Source organism: Pholcus phalangioides, unplaced genomic scaffold (genome assembly GCF_987345545.1).
Source record: "Pholcus phalangioides strain wild (caught in Gottingen) unplaced genomic scaffold, Ppha-v1.0 ptg000012l_1, whole genome shotgun sequence".
Taxonomy (NCBI): Eukaryota; Metazoa; Arthropoda; class Arachnida; order Araneae; family Pholcidae; genus Pholcus; species Pholcus phalangioides.
In genome coordinates this window covers 21,200,828-21,219,301 of record NW_028301605.1, presented here as the reverse complement: position 1 = coordinate 21,219,301, position 18,474 = coordinate 21,200,828, and the positions used below count along the sequence as shown (strand labels likewise).

Here is an 18,474-nt window from a genome sequence, read left to right as displayed (position 1 = left end):
GAATCCTTTGGTTTCACCACTTGTGGGCTATGTAAATTTTGCTGCCATTCTGGGATTCTTCATATTTTCTTTATCACTCTTTTCCTCAAATTTTTCGCCTCACGGAACATGCTGCCCTGAACTTGAATACGACTCTGTGTACACTTCGCGCAATCAAAGCCTTCTGGAGGTGAAGCTTCAAGCTCTAAATCGGCTTTAATTACATTTAAAATTGATCAGGCTGACGTGACACTTTCCGTTGGATATGCCTCCCTGTTACTCTGACACGTAGCCAAAGATATTTGATTTGAATCGATTCCTGAGCGATCTTTGTGCCATTTGCTGAATGCTTCTGAAAGCTCAGTACACTGTTGCTCGACTCGTTCCAACAGATAGCAAAGCGTCTTTGTGGATTTTGGTAGGTGTTTTTACCTTTTTCTCGAAAACCTTGCGCTGACTTTCAAGCAGCATTTACTAGCTGATCACAACGTCCAGCACACGCATGGATAGCTTAAATCAACGTATTTAACTCCGTCTCTTCATTTGAACCCCCACGAACATGGTTTGCAATAAAATTCATGTAATTTATCCCTTTCAGACCCTGGTGCCACAAGATTTTTTCTTTCGACTTCAGAGAGTTAAGTCCTGGCTTGAAGGGTAATTTGTTAATTTGTCTCGTTAAGTTTTCGAGTTAGAAATATGGTAATTATGAACTTTGGGGGGGGGGGGGCTTTCATCAGAGGTCAGCACTTAAAATTAAACTTTCAGGGGGGAGGGGGTTCTTGAGATGGCTTCCAGGAGAAAGTAACTCCGGAAAAAGTGTGATTTATGACATAAATTTTAGGAATGAAATTCTGAAAAAATTGTGTACGTGAAGATCAATGTGTCCTGTATTATTTTGGTAGAAACAAATTGAATGAAGTCAGTCTTCGCACAAAAAAAAATCAAAAATGAAGATTGGCTACCTTTACTACTTTACCGCACACCAACTCCGGTCATATATCGCCGTACGACAATTTCCAACCAGTGAAGTTGGGTGGGAAATGAAGGCTCCATCCATCGGTGGTCGCCCTAGGCTCGGTAGGTAAAGAACTTGCTTCATGAAGATTGGCTGACATTAATGTTTTTAATGCCATGCTATGAGGCCCGGTGAAGGTAGTATATAAAAGTGCAATGTGAGCACGATTTGGTATCTATATCATGTCGGAAATAGAACAAAATATATCTATAAATACATATCTAAGGGCGGTATTCACCGACATGGTTTAAACTATAGTCACAATTTTTTGATAAGAGATCGACACGGATTGGTTAAATTCAGGTTTTTAACCAATCTATGTTGATCTCTCATCCAAAAATTGTGACTACAGTTTAAACCATGTCGGTGAATACTGCCCTAATTCATTCATTACTTGTTGGAAGTGTTTATGATATGACTATGCTTTTGGATGTGTACTACCCAAACGACGAGAAAATATCCAAATTGTGATAGAGTGGATGCTATGATCACGCGGTTTCACTTTCACGCTCAGAAGAATATCTAAGAATTTTGCTTGGAGCCATTGTTGAAATTTGCCTAGTAAGATAGGAAAATGTACCTAGTCATCATTTCCCGAGCATCACCGCATTCGAATCAACTCCAAGTGCTCAATTACATCCCATCATTGTATTGCACAACCGTACATCGTCTCTTCTCTCCGCGCGCGTGTGTGTGTGTGTGCTCGGCAGCCGAAATGAATGCTTAGAGGAAATGTGCGTAATCCCCGGAATCCAATTATTTTGATGACTGTCACTCTTCACACACACACAATAATAGAAGGACAATTCCACCGTGCGTGCATACTTCTAGGAATCAATCTTCAGCAATCTCCCCCCACTTTGAATACTATTGTTTTAGGAATGTGTGTGCCGCTACTGCATGTGTGCGCCCACGCTTGAATTACTCAATGGGCAGCGAATGTACGTGCGATGCTGCGCAAATCACTTGCAAACAATGATTCAGTACGCAGCAGTAACGTGCTTGTTATGAAAATACGCGTAGACAACAGTCCGGGGACTCGAACGTAACAGAGCGAAATGATACGATGAATATGGAATTGCCATTAATATAAATTATGTGTCTCTAATCCTTCTGCGACTATAATGCATATCGATATCGATATGCACATAAAGTTTACTTGGCTCTATTTACGAAGATGTCATGACTATGGTTTGACGTAAAATATTTATGAGGATTTAGTTACGTTTATTATTTTTATTGCATACATCCGGGAAGCACAACCTTCAGGCCGCGGCCAAAATGCCGCCCGTCAAGAGATGCCATCCGGCCCTCGATAGTTGTTCCGGTAGAAACGAATGAATATGACAACACGATAATACTTAAGCCGACTATAATTCTTTCATGCAAATACGGAATATCGCCAAAAATAAAATGTCAAAACGAGTAAAGTTGTCAATTAATTGTGTAAAAAAAAAACTTATCTAATCATTTCTTATAGTGAAAATAAGAAATGATCAGATAACGGAAAATAGAAAGTTAAATAATTATGAGTTTCTTTCATAGTGAAATACGGAAGGATTATGATGAGAATTTATCTGTGATTTAAATTACTTTTTTCGGAAACTAATGCGTTAATTTAATGTCGTACGCATTAACACTTTTTAATTCAACTCCAGAAAAATGAGACTTTCTCGGCTTCACTTGTTAAAAGTATTTTTCGAAGCATCTAAAACGTTTTGAAAAATTCATACAAGAGAAAATAATTTTAATAATTGAACTGAATAAGGAAATTCCACGGTAAGTTTATTCAAAATTTAACATTTTTTTCTAAAAAAATCCATGTCTGAGAATATAAAATTGGAATGTAGAATCCGAGAGAGAGAGAGAGAGAGAGAGAGAGACATCTAGGAATATCGTGTAAGACACAGTCATTACTGTTCTCTCATACAATGGAATATATTCAGTCAGAAGAACTATTGCATTAGCAGAAATATTCAAATGTAAGTTTTACATAAAATTGCCGAAAAAAAAAAAAAATCTGACTTTTCAAAGCGATGAAAAACATTGAAGTCGTTACATTATTTGATGCAAAACGCTGCAGCAGAGGATTATTTTACGGAAATCACATCTTACAATGCAATAAATACACAACATCCTGATCCGGAGAACATCATTCTCTCAAAAAAGCCTTTTTTTTCCCCTCCCAAATACATCGCTACAAATACGGAAAGCAGCAAAGAAATTCATACAAAAGAAAAGGGAGAAGTAAAGCCTCGGTTCTCGGAAAAAAATTTTCAATGCTTTTGTCCCACGACGTGGCAAGTTTTCCTCGGCAATGTTTACTTTGCAGAAAAGGAAGGCAACGCGTGAGCCAAAAGAGAAAAGAAAAACAAGAATTCCAGAAAGAGCTTAATGCAAAAGTGATCTTCCAGTATATTCTGTAAAAGCAAGAAAAGAAAAGGTAAAAAAAACAACAAAAACATACAAATTCTGTCTCTCCTTTAATATCTTCGCTTCTAAGACTACGCATCTCTTGTTCTTTGTTTCCAAAATCGCCTTAAAGGAACGTTTCCCCGTGAAGAATTCTCTACTGGATACATACACGCGTACGTACTACATGTATTAACAGCCATTTCTCCAACGATGACAGCGTAACAAATAGCAACTTTGTGGAATTTTATACTGAAAAGAGAAAAAGACCAAAATCCATGTTTGAACGGGAAATATATATTAAAACACAATGCAAAACGGGAAAGTGCTTGAAAAAACAATAAATAAATGCAGATATTTTTTGACATTTAGGAAAACGCTGATACTGTATTACGAAATGTCAAAGTTTATATAGCATCGAGTTTCCTAAATAATGTTTACGTTTTTATTCTGTTAAATTAGGGAAATCATTCACTGATCGTCGTGGAATTAAATTTGTTTTTATGGTAAAAAATTATTAAATTATGGATTTTGACATCATTTTCTAATTATTTGCTCTTGTCGGGTTGTTAATATAAGATTAAAACTTATATACTAGTATAATAAAACCGGGTAATATTCGAAAAAAAATACTCGTATTTAAGTGCATAATTTGCTTGAAAACTAGGCACATGTTTGAAAATAATCGTCTTTCAGAAACTTCACAAATTTGGGTTTTTCCAGACTTGGCACATTTTTTTCCCATAATCGATTATCCACCATAACTGGAAAACGGTTCGAGATAGGACAGGGTTGATAACGGGTTTCATGTTCCACTTGGGCTCATCTACCGACTCCTTTCGTTTGGCAGAACAGGCTTGTATTGACAAGTAGAGAGGACGTTTCTATATGCAAACCCGTTCACTTTGTTCAGAATTTAACGACAACTATTTAACAATGCACACTTCTATGGTAATTCACTTAAAAAAAATTCATAAAGGACAATAAATGTTCAAAGTTAAGGAACATTTGACGAACGAATATGGTTCTTTACTTTTCAGTTTTAATAAATCATAGACTATTTAGATGGGGGGAAAAGAATAACAAATACTGAAATACAAGAAGATTGCACATTATAGCATAAATAAGAAGTCGGATACAAAAATGGAGGAGCATCTTGATATTGTTAGTAATGAAATAAATCAAGAAAAAAAATATATTATCCGAAATTTGTGAAAAAGAAAATGATCAAGAATGGAAATTTCGAAAAAAAATATGGTCAAACAGAGATCAGAAATTCGAAAAACAGATCGAATAGAAATCACAAATTTAGAAAAAAATGTGATCAAATATAGATTGGAAATTCTAAAAAGATGAAATATATAATGCAAACTTCGCAAAAAAAAATTAAAAATTCGAAAGTTGTGAAAAAAAGAATTAAAAATTCGAAAGTTGTGAAAAAAAATTTAAAATTCGAAAGTTGTGAAAAAAATATTAAAAATTCGAAAGTTGTGAAAAAAAATTAAAAATTCGTAAGTTGTGAAAAAAATATTAAAAATTCGAAAGTTGTGAAAAAAAATTAAAAATTCGAAAGTTGAGAAAAAAAAATTAAAAATTCGAAAGTTGTGAAAAAAATATTGAAAATTCGAAAGAGTTGTGAAAAAAAATTAAAAATTCGAAAGTTGTGAAAAAAATATTGAAAATCCGAAAGTTGTGAAAAAAAAATTAAAAATTCGAAAGTTGTGAAAAAAATATTAAAAATTCGAAAGTTGTGAAAAAAAATATTGAAAATTCGAAAGTTGTGAAAAAAAATATTGAAAATTCGAAAGTTGTGAAAAAAATATTGAAAATCCGAAAGTTGTGAAAAAAAAATTAAAAATTCGAAAGTTGTGAAAAAAAAATTAAAAATTCGAAAGTTGTGAAAAAAATATTGAAAATTCGAAAGAGTTGTGAAAAAAAATTAAAAATTCGAAAGTTGTGAAAAAAATATTGAAAATTCGAAAGTTGTGAAAAAAATATTGAAAATTCGAAAGAGTTGTGAAAAAAAATTAAAAATTCGAAAGTTGTGAAAAAAATATTGAAAATTCGAAAGAGTTGTGAAAAAAAATATTGAAAATTCGAAAGTTGTGAAAAAAAATATTGAAAATTCGGTTATGAAAAAAAATATTGAAAATTCGAAAGTTGTGAAAAAAAGTTAAAAATTGGAAATTTGACCAAAAAATAAATTGAAAATTTAGCACCAAAATTAATTGGAAATTAGGCTAAAAATGAATTATAAATTAGGCGAAAAAATGATATACAATTGATTAAAAATTCGGAAAAAAAAAGATCAGAAAGAGATTGAGTAAATTCGGAAAAAATAACTGATCAAGAAGAGAATATGAATTTTTTTTAAAACATGGTAATGAAAAGAATACGGAAAAAAAAATTCCGTATTAAAAAAATAATGAGGAAAAGAGAAATTGGATTAAACGAAGCAAAAAAAAGAAACGAAATCGGATAAAAAAAGGACAAAGGAAACGAAATCGGACAAATGATAATTGAGAAGAAATTGAAAAAAAAAAGTAAGAGAAAATGTAGTAAAAAAAGGACTAAAAATGAAGAAATGGATCGAAAAAAAATATTCTGGTAAAAGAATATCACTTGAAGTGAAAAATGAAAGAAAACATCCCATAAATGTTCGTTTTACACAATATGAGAAAAGATGTACCAAATAAAATCGCTCTATTTTAAAAGTGTTAAAGATACTGTTGCGGTACCAAAGTACCACAAGTACCAAAATTACCTCATGTGGCTCGCGATCTCGAGCGTAATTTCTTGAAAATCAACCGAGCGACACATTTACAGATAACTCAAGTGACCAACGGTATTCATTGCGGATCACTGAAAGGATAGCACTGTTTCAGATCATTCCAGTGGAACGCGGTACAGTTACAGATCACTTAAGTGATCCGCGGTGCGGTTCGAGATAACTCAAGTGGCACATGGAACATTTCAAGGTTACTTAAATGAAACGCGGCACATAGGTCGCTTGAGCGATTCGCGATACAGTTGCGGAGCACATAATCGGCCCGTGGTGAAGTCAAACATCACTCAAGTGACCATTGTTCGACCTTAGTTCGAGATTTCCCAATTGGCTCGCGGCACGTTTTCAGTTACTTAAGTTACCCGCGGAGATGTTCTAGATCACTGAAATGGCCCGCGACGCATTATCAAACCAATGAAATGGCCCGCATTCTCTTACGGCCGTATTCACCGTCCAGGTTCAGAACGCGATCCAGGTTCTAAACCGCGTTTCACCTCAAAATTGGTATTCGCCACCCCTGAATCGAGATCCACGGACCAGCTTTTCGAGCCTGAAACTGAACCTCCGATATCGGCGATCCAGCAGGGTGAATCGAGTTTCAGCGCATGCGCAGTGAACATTATCGTCGCTGCGAACACAAACATCGACATAGTAATGGCGGTCACCCTGAATTGTTTTTACGATGACCCGGAATGAAATAGGGAATTTAGAATAATTTATTAATTATAAGGTGATGAGTGACCGCGTTTAGGTATTAAATATATGTTAAGTAATTATCCCCGATCAATGAAAGCTTTCAACTACTACTTCAAGCCATCAACAAGTGACGAAAGAAGGTGAGTAATGATACTTTTCTATGATTTCCTTCAAATCTGAACTTTATTCGCTAACAAAATTATCATTATGAAATAATGATTATTTAATAATATGAGTAATATACTCATGCATTGATATTAATGAAAAATTCGTCTTTATGGTACCTGAAACGGTCGTAGCTGGCAGGGCCGTCTTAAGAACACCATGGGCCCCCGAGCCAAGTGGCCTTTCTGAGGACCTACCAGGTAAATTACAGAAAATTTCAACCAAATCTCATTTTTGTGAGGCCCCTCTTCTCTCGATTCCCCCGGGCCGTGCCCGGGTAGGTCCATCCGTTAAGACAGCACTGGTAGTGGGCTCTCTCGATGCAGACTTTTTTCTTGAGTGGGGGCCCCTGAAAGTATTATTATGTAAAATAAAGTGTACATTTTTGTGAGGGCCCCCATTCTCTCGGCCCTTGGGAAGTGCTCCGGTTGCCCAAACTTATTTACGGTCCTGACCTAAAGGTTAAAATGGCAGGGTATAGTGTCACGCTTTTGAAGTTTTTTCCTCTGAAAATAATGTACCATTGGTCTGAAAAGAAGTCATGAATATCTCTCTTGAATTGCAGGAATAGTCACTTGTATACAGTGTATACAAAAAAAAAATTTCCCTAACCAGGGCCATCTTAAGAGCATGATGGGCCCCCCCCCCTTTCCGAGACGAGAAATTTTTCTGTGGTCCTACCTGGTAAATTCTAGAAAATTTCAACCAGATCTCATTTTTGTGGGGCCTTTTTTTCTCTTGAGGAGCCTCGTACATTAAGAACTCGCAAAATGTACTAGGCAAAAGCGATCATTACAGTAGTGCATTTTAATTCCTAAACAAAACAATATTCAACAACACTCTAAAATATAGATTTGTGTATGAAATGTTTCGTCTCTAATATGAAAATATTTATATTAATGCCAAGCAAAATATATTACCTTTTTTTAGCTTTTACCTCTTGGCAGGAATATATTTATTTGATACTTTGCTGATATTTTGCTGCTGTGTGTAAACATGACATTTTCCTTCTATATTCAGTCGATCTCGCTTATAACATTCCCATGTATAATATTTTCCTGCTTAGTACTCGAATTAATTTTTATTAAGATTTCCTGTTTAAAGCATTTTTCCCGCTTACATTTTTCATGGTAATTTTTTGAAAAAAAAAACCTTTATAAGCAGAATCCGCAGTATTTGCACAAATGAAAACACGTGCACAAAAAAAAATATTTTCTGTGATGCACTCTCATTATCCAAAATCATATAATTATCAGCTCATTTCATTCTATTTGTGCATCAGTATTTTGCGTATAATTATCAGTTCATTCGTTTATTATTTACAGTTAAACCTCACTGCAATGATACTTGATATAAAAATAAATCCCTCTACATCGATATTTTGAAAGTCTTGTTTGGAAATTCCTATAGTATAATGTTAAACTGCTGCCACTCGATTACAGATGTGAGATGAGAATATTAATATGAGAAATAACTTGAGAATAATTATTTTTGATAAGAATATTCCCTAGTAATTCATAAAAGTAGTCTTTCCAAAGAATATTCTCTAGGATATTATATATAATTATATTATAAATAACTGGAGAATATTCTTGTTAAGAATAATAAGAATATTCTCAAGTTATTTACAATAGTAGTCCTTCCAGAGTCCTTCGTTACAATATTCTCAAGAATTTTACATCTCTAATCTTAATACAACAGCAATCCCTCTACAATGATAATTTTTCTTGATGTGCAGAATATCATTTTATTGAGATTTTAGTGTGTGATCATACCTTTCGTGCTCAAAAATTCATGAAATTACTTTTTTGGAACCTTATTTATGTGCAGTTCATGCCAGCATTGGGCAATGATTGAATGAAATTTATTATATTTAAGTAATCTATCCTTACATAACTAGTACCACGTGATTGCTGATTACATGTGCTTTATTCGTATTATGCAGTATGATTTCACTGTATTTGAAATCACAACACATGAGTATGATTTGCTTCATTCTTTAGGGAAATTTTTTTTCTTGAAAACTATGTTTTTAATTTTTCAGATGAAACAAGTATTTGGGAGCAAAAGTAGGGTAAAAACACATCTATGATAAAATGTGGCCACTGAAGATGAGCTGACTCAATCATGGAAGAAAATCTCAATATTTATTTACAATGTTTGTGTGTATGTTATACGTACCATTATTTTTTTTTAGCAATCTCAAAATACTTCCATATAAATATGAATAAATTATTTTTGATAATTGATTTGTCGTTATTTCTTAAGTGAGGAAAATGTTAGCTTTTTTTTACGTAGTTTGAATTTGTGCCTTAATTATGTTCAAGTTACAGTGTAAATTTTGAAAGTAACGAATTACTAGATTGTGATTATCATGTAAATGCAGTATATATTAAAAAAAAATCCAGATTTAACTACCAATCCTGCTAGTAAAAAGAGGGATGGAAAATGATTTTGTTGATGAATAATGACGTTGAATCTATCAATATATGTCAAGTGTTTTTTAATTTTTAGTCTTGGCTATTAGCTTATCCTTTATAAGTTGAACATGATTCAAAGGCAATGCATTTTACACACAAAAAAAAAAAAAAAAATTGTCCATACACTAATGCTTGTATTGACTGTCAGATTTGAAACTTTGTTTACAGATTTTTTATTTTTAAGAATCTTTCAGTTTCAAGGACGTCCTTTCAACTTATATTTAATAATATAATGAACTGTTTTGAACTGAATCTAACTTTTTATGTAAGCTAATCAAAAAAACTAGTACACATGTTGGAACAGTTTTTTGTTGAAAAGAAAACTGTTGGGTTTAGCATTTTATACATTGAGAGGGGGCACATCTTGTGTGTAGGAAGGATTGCATGCAACTATCATACAAGTTTCAGCAAATATAATTACAAAAAATCAGTCTCAGATATTAACTTATTTGGCTAATAGGAGATATAGCTATTAATGTTCAGTAATTTAACATTCAATGTGTATCACAAGAATTACTATTAGCATAAAATTTTTTTTTTGAAATCAAATTCACTGAATTTTGTACTTTTTCATTTTAATATGTGTATCTAAAAATTTGATTTCAGGTACAAAACAATCATAATTTAAAAAATATTCAGATAAAAATTATTTTTTGAAAAATTTCCAAATTTATTAGTATTTTTTAAAATATAAATTTTACACAATTGCGACCGTCCTTTTTTCCTTCATTTCATTCACGATTAATAAAATTTGTATGTGCTGATACATTTTTTTTTTCTTCAAAGCAATGAAAAGCGCATAAGCTGATTGTACGAGCGATATATAATTTATCTAATCTGAGAATATTAGCAATTTCGTAGCGAAATGAAAAACCATCATTATAGATATAGCGGAAGTAGGAAAGAAAACAGTAGCTGGAATGAAATGGAATTTCCATTAAAAAGGGGATGATAAAACCATATTTTGCTTATCGAAAAAAAATTGTTGAAAAATGTAAACACAAGAATCACACCGTTGAGTTTTCTACTTCATTAGAAGATCAAAAACCCTTCATCCAATCAGCGTTGGATCTACTCTCGCCAAGCTAATATACGCCAAATACTCGCCAACTGAACCGAGTTTCACTTGATACGCACTCGAGACTCACTGGTGAATGCCAAATTCGTTCTAAAACTGAAACGGGTTTCAACTGATCCGCGTTTCAGGACCGTGAGTGGTGAATACGGCCGTTAAAGGATCAGCACCCTTTCCGTAGGAGCATTAATGATCTCAAACATTCCTCTGCGGAACCGTTAACAAATTGGTTACACGTATTGTGTGCGTGCGTTCGTGGTGCTAACGTACTCATGTTGTCATAGTTGTGCTTATTTCGTGTTCACGCTGGTACTGCCATCTGATTTCTATATTTAGAAATGGAAATGGTAAATACTAGAATTTTCATGTAATATAAGCATCACGTTTAAGGTCTGCCTGCTCTCTGCGGAGAGACTTTTTAAAAATGGGGGACCTGCTTACAAAAAGCTAGTCATAGGAATTAAAAAAGAAACATAATATGGAAAGAAATAAACTGAAAAAAGCGGTGAATTTAGGGAGAAAGACACGCGAAACGGTGACGAAGAAGTTAAAAATTAATTGAAAAAGAATGAAAGCAATTGATGGAAAACTAGAAAAAAAAATATGATAGATAAATGCACTAGTTACAGGATTATGAAACTAAATTGTAGAAGAATATGAATTTCAAAAGGAACCAATAGAGAAAATTCCAGAGAAAGATTTAAAAAAAAAAGATCACAAGAAAAATAAAAATTTAGGAGCACGAAATATTTGAAAAATTTAATAATTTAGCGTAAGATATTTTTAAAATAATAAATAAAGTAAGAAATAAATAGCACGGGCGGCGCAATGACTAAATAAAGACAAAATGTCACGGGAGACGCGATGGTAAACGGTGAATGCATTACCTTGCATTCCTCTGTTTTCACAATTATTTTTTTAAATCATGAATATTTTCTTCCTTTGAAAAAGTCATTAAATATCAATTTCAACTTTTACAAAAAAAAAAAACCCTCATAAAACATCCTTAAAACTAATTAACAAAATCCAAACAACTAATTCCTGTAAAGTTATATCAACGATGAGTCGTACCGAGCGATATTAAAAAGAAAGAAAACAAAATTCCCCGATTAATCATTATTCCACTGAATTATTTAAAACAATTATTTTTTTTACGATGATTTCATGATACTAGATACTTTTGAAAAACATTTTTCTCTTATTTAGATTAATTCTAAGCAATTTGCTTTCAATGTAGTAATTTATTAATATTTCAGTTATCGATAGCTTCAACATTAAAAATTTGTTATTTGAAACAAAAATGCAAATTTAAAGAATAATTGGTATATTATACAGGTTTTTTTAATTTTTACTTACATCAAGTACACGCAAAAAACAAATAATTCATAAACTCAAACATATTTCTTAAATTTTTACATTTTTTATACGTGAAAGGCAATATGCGTTTTATATATTTTTTGAAATACATAATGGAATTATTAGAGAAAACTATCACATAATAATACGATACTTATTTCTAGAAGTTTTTTTTTAGAACAAAAAACCAAAGAGAACATTTATTTGTTGTTGAATTAATCGCATCAAATTATAATCGCCTGAGACCAATGTTTTGATTAAATGAAATCGACCAAATTGTTCTTCATAATGTGCATTTTCCACAGACGAAAAATAGCTCTGGGTCATGCAACGTTTTGCTCATTTCATTTTAACGACTGAATAGCATCGTTTCGTGCATGCGTATCTTCATTTTCACAATTATCACTCCGCCAATGAACTGAAAGTTATCGTGGAACGCTGTTTCCTCTATCTAATTTAAATATTCCTCTCTCTCTCTCTCTTCGATAATTATTTAAAGTAATAATAATAATAATAATAATAAAAAGCAATTAGCGTTTTCGTTTCCCCGGATAATGGTTTTGTGGTAAAGACAATGCCTTCTCTATTGCCAATATTTTGGTTACACTAATTTAAAACAATAAAGATAATTATTATTATGTTTTCGCTTTGTTAGTCAATATATTTGGGATTTGCCATAGAAAAATTGAAAACATTGTTCATAGTGTGTTAGCTGCTATTTTTTTTCTTCTCTATTGTGCTTTAGAAATTTCGACGAAACATCTTAATACAAGTATGATTACTCATTTCGCACGAAATTCTCTCAAATTAAATCATCAAATTCTATACCATTGTATACTATTGTAAACACAAAAGAAACATCACACACAAATAGAATTTTCATACACTTAGATTAAGTTATCATAATTAAACTAAATACGCTGGATAGAACTTGCGTTTAAATTCGTAATTTTTTGCGATAGATATTGAAATTTTGAAATTGGGAATGTTGATCCATGTTTTTCAATTGCTGGTTCGAAAGAACTTTCTGCCTGCCCACGAAATATTACATAAACTTTTTAAAATCACTACATGATTGGAGAGCGGCATTATTCGGGATGGGAAGTACGCTTTCGCAATTTCTGCTTAATAGATGCTAGCTGAATAGGACTCGGACCCTTTGGCCTTGGATATGGAGATGAATGAATATGAATTTTATTTATTTTCCTGTTCCGGTATTTTTGCATAGCGATTATGCATTAAAACATTTCTTGTGTGTGTGTGAAATATAGAATACATTTTTCCCTGCCATCTATCCAGCAGAGAAGCAAAACAATTTGTTATCATTCCTCAAAAAAAGATGAATTGTGATTTCAAACTGGAGAGTAATATAAAATAAATATTATTTTAGTATGCTAGTATATCGAATAGTTTTTCAATTTTATGCTCATTATTGGTATGAATCACAATGCGCTATTATATACTGGTTAATATGCCTTTATGTTTGACACAAAATCTCTCTTTGTTAGCCTAAAAACATAGTAAACAGTAATATGGCGCATAAATCTAACATCCGTATACAGCATAGAAATGAATAGCATGGTATCGTACCTTCATATTGTTCATTTTCATGCTACATACCGGTTTAAAACCAACAACCAATTTGACTTAAAGATTTATACACATAGTTTCATTTTTATTCGATAGATGGCTGTAGATATCGAGGCCCAAAAATGTTTCTCGCCTGTAATAATAATACAGACAGACAGACATGACCGCTGACCGCCCAGAGAGACTATCTCGGGATGGTTATAAAATATCTTGGGATAGACTGTATTAATAATAATACAGTCGAATCCCGTTATAACGAACTGCAAGAGACCGGAAAAATCGCTTCGTTATAAAAAGAATCCAAATTTTTGCATTGTAACTGCGCTATAACGGTATTCGTTAAAGCGGGATTCGACAGTAATAATTATGATATAATAATAAGTCAGAAAGATAGCATATTTTGGTCCTAGATATGTATATTGCCGTTTCACTGATTATTATTTTTCATAATTATACATTTATGCAAAATTTTGCATTCAATTTCCCCGATCCGCAAGTAGAAAAAGGTAGATGAAAGAAAGTGTTGTAGATATTTAAATATTTCAGGACATCACTAGGGCGTACGGATACATGTGAAATAACAACAAATTCGAAATATTAGGCAAGTCTATAACTGGTAGTATTTAACCGTATACGAACTAGTAAACATGCGCCTAGGAATTTTTAACGAATTGGTTACATGCGGGAACGTGGTATGTGTGTAAATGTATGACCCTAACGTATGTTGTCAGAGTTATGCATGTTTCGTGTTACATTGGTGCTGCCATCTGCCTTGGATATTATAAAGTGAAAATAGCGAATGCCTGAATTTTGATATTATGTAAGTATCGTGTTGAAGGTTTACCTGCTTTTTTTTCTATCGAGAAACAAGGTTTATTCAATAGTAATAATTGATATAAATCGGGTTAATTTCAACAGTATAAACGGCCCGATAATCGTGTTATGCTGACGAATTAAGGGGAAAGTTCCCAATGCAAGGTGTCTCATAAATTTGAGCGGATTTTAAAAAATCGCAAATATCAACAAATTGAAGCACCCACTTAAGGGTACACTTTGTGTCTTCAGACTTGTTAATAGGTCGGGATTTTTCCAGATAAAAAAGAAGACGAATTAGTTAAAGTTCTTGCCAATAGGTGACTCTCGTTAACAAAATAAACTATGTTTCAAACTAAAGTTTACTCTGAGAAGTGTTTACTCAAAAACCATATATCAGAATTTACTACAGTCAAATATTCAGGATAACTAAAGAGACTAATGGGAGACTGATTTATGCAATAAAAATACATTTCAATTTCTTTAACAACAGGTATTTATAATAACCCATATATTCTGATGAACGCACTCCATTGGAACTTCGCATATACATTATACGGACCATGGGAAGAAGAAAATTTCAATAAAAAAAGGTGCTGCTTTTCACCTGGTGCTCAAAAATTTAGCTATTTTTGATTGCATAAATCTTTCTCCTATGGTCTCATTATATCCTGAAAATTTGACTGTATTCGAATAAGTAGTTTTTCCTAAAAAAACAACTCAGACAGTACAAGGACTTTAATTAAAAGCGTCCTGTATACGAGGAACATGCATCTAGATTATGCGGCAGGAGCTTTTATTAATTCGAGAATGTTCATCAATTTTGTTTTTTCTACCAGTTACAACTCCGCAGTCTTTCAAAGAGACATAATAATGCATAATAGCCGCAATTAAATTTGTATTCCCCTCTTATCTAGGCATAATATGTTCACATAAGCTAATTAATATTCTCATCGTTTTTTAAAAAAATAGTTTGCTTATTCAAAGGTTTTTAAAAGCTGGCTGATGTGAAGATATATTTATATCCTGCGGAGAATCGAACCCAGATCCTTTTACTTTCCGGGTGAACACACGAGACTGCAGAGGCGAAGAATACCTCAATCTTTCCTTGGAGCTTGTGTGCACTGAAAGGGACAGTACAATGGACGGTCGGACCTCACTCGGGCCAAAGCTGACAATTCACCAGATGTCGACTTATCCGAGGATGTCACTCTCCGCTATCCATACAAAGGTTTTTAACAGCTAACAGCTGGAGGATATATTTTGGAAAGAGAGAAAATTCAATTGCCCCTGCGCTGAATCAACCCACGCCCTTTCACTTTCCGGGTGAACGCCCTAGACCGCTAGACTACATAGGCAACAATATCTCAATCTCTATGTCATAGCGTCCATGTACGGTGCCGTTCAGTGCACACGAGCTCCAAGGAAAGATTGAGATATTCGTTGCCACTGTAGTCTAGTGGCCTAGGGCGTGGGTTCGATTCCCGAACAAGCTTTAATGGCAATCAAGAGTGAGATTCAACGACAAAGAGAGAAAAAACACGACCATCATGGCCATCATCACACTCGACATACAGGGAGCCTTTGATCATGTTAATCATCAGCAATAAATTACATGATCTTCCAATCCCATCAAATCTAGCAGAAATAATGATCAACATCCTTCAAGACAGAGTGGTACAGATGAATGCGTCGGAAGGACCTGTGCAACATAGAATGACGAGGGGGTGCCCTCAGGGTTCCTGCTCGGGACCTCTACTGTGGAACCTCTTCCTCAATGATCTCCTGCAAATACAATGACCAAATAACGTCCGGGTCCAGGCCTATGCCGATGACATTACGGTTATGGTCTCGGGCCCAGTGGTAGAGAGAACAGGAAAACAAGCAACAACAGTTCTTAACGAGATCGGTAAATGGTTGGAACATCATGGCCTTCAACTATCAGTGGAAAAAACTAATTTCTTCTGGATATCCTCGAAAAGACCTCCCTCGATCAAAATTAGAGAACATTTCATCAAGAAAAAAAAGTCAAGTCAAGATACTTGGGTCATCTTTGATGAACGCTTGAGCTAGCAAAACCACATCGCGTAAATCTCCAACAAAATCAACATTCTCCTTCCAAAATTCTAGTGTTCTACAGGGAAAAAGTGGGGAATTAATGCATCCATGAGACGCACTCTCTACCTCACAGTATCACAGAGAATAATCGTATATGAAGCCGTGGTTTGGGGAAGTCACCTCACAGAGGCGCAAGGACGTAAACTGGACTCAATTCAAAGGGGTTGTCTCCTATACATCTTAAAGCCATATTCGACTTCAGCAACCAACGCTCTGCAGACTATCGCAGACTCCCTCCTCTCAGATTTTTCGTTGAATACGAAGCAAAGAAGGGTCTTCTTCTTAGAAATGGGAAAAACATCCTTCTCTCTGATGACAACAGAATAGGGCATCTGCAATTCCAGAAAAAATTAACTGGCTGGACACAACACTCTGCTGAAAGTCCAGCCGACTACCAAATAACTACATCAACATATGCATCGAGACATATGGGGACACCAACGAACTGCTAGCTTTCGTAGATGGCTCTAAGTCAGAACATAATGTGGCAGCAGCATTTCTTATCTGCAGAAATGGATTAATAATTTGCCAGTGGTCATGCAAACTTAATGAACATAATTCAGTATTTCAATCAGAACTTTTTGTCATTCATATGGCATGTACGAATGCGACAGAACTAAGGGAAAAAACAGTGATATTCACCGACTCCCTCTCCTCTCTACATGCAATTAAAGACCCTCTTTCGGGACACTTGGGGGCAAGACAGATTAGATCAGAGCTTTGTAAAAACCCAATGTTCAGGCTTGCATGGGTGCAAGCCCATGCGGGCATTGTGGGTAATGAACAAGCTGACGCATTAGCTAAAGCTGCAACAACGAGAGAATCATCAGACTTTTCCCTCTTCCTACCGAGATCCTGGGCTAATAAAATTCTGCTGGAAGAGATGCACACTAGATGGCAACATAGATGGACAAATGAAAGAAAAACAGGTAGAAAAATCTTCGCCCTCTTACCTACGGTCAAAAGTAAGATAAGGAGATGGACCAGAGAGATGATCCTTTTCTTTTCAGAACATGGTCCATTTCCAACATACTTAGCAAGATGCCACCGGCGGACTGACAGGTGCAAGTGCGGAGGAGAGGGCACACCCTTTCACTACGCTACAGTCCGTCCACTTACAGCAAACTTCCATGTATCAGACCCATCCAATGATATGCAGACTTGGAAAAATAATACGTACAAATATCCAAACACGCACAACAAGATTAAGAGACTTATCAACTATATAGAAGAACATGAGGATGAACTGATTTTCCCAAGATCCGTGGTACAACAGACAGAAGGTGGAGCTGACTATTTATCACATTCTTTTTCAGACTCTGATTTCGAGCCATAAAACCACAAAAGCCATTCATAACTGGACTAAACCCATACAAACGAACAATGAAGTCCTGGTGTTTCAATTGTTGTTTTATAACATTTTTATTTGATTAACTGGGACAGTGAAGTTTCTTCAGAATTTCCATTGCCAAATCCAATATAAGTAAGTGTCTCTGTGGTGTTTGTTGTTGTTGTTTTTTTTTGTCATATGTTTTTCTTTTTTCATATTTTTCCTTTTTTTATTTTTTTGTATTCAAAAAACTGAATATGTCTATTCATTTTCTTTCACATTTTTTCTTTTCAATTTACTATTTTGTACAAATATAAGTGATATCATGACATGTATCGTATAACATTCAGTGACCAACTTTCTTCAGAATTCCCGCTGCCGAACTAAATGTAAATTAACCATTCTAATTGGGACTTTGATGTTCGAGGAGAAAGAATGTTCTCAAAACAACTGAACATGAACAATATTCTACAATTGCTTTAGTACCATCCACCCTCCCGTAACTGTGATGTTTGCCATTGATTGTCCTGCGTGGTAACTCAACGTCAATTTTCCACTTGTACCTCCGTTCTTATTTCCATATACTGTGTTTTGTTGTGTATGTATATACAGGGTGATTATAAAAAAACTATCCCGACATATGGGCCCCTAACTCTC

At 34.1% G+C, this 18,474-nt stretch overlaps 1 long non-coding RNA gene across 1 annotated transcript; it reads left to right on the top strand.

Annotated features, from left to right (window-relative positions):
* Window positions 1-6,753: 6,753 nt before the first annotated feature.
* On the top strand, window positions 6,754-9,304 carry LOC149079864 (uncharacterized). The gene is made up of 2 exons (XR_016193651.1): window positions 6,754-7,030; window positions 9,100-9,304. It is a non-coding gene; the product is annotated as an uncharacterized LOC149079864 (long non-coding RNA).
* Window positions 9,305-18,474: the final 9,170 nt, after the last annotated feature.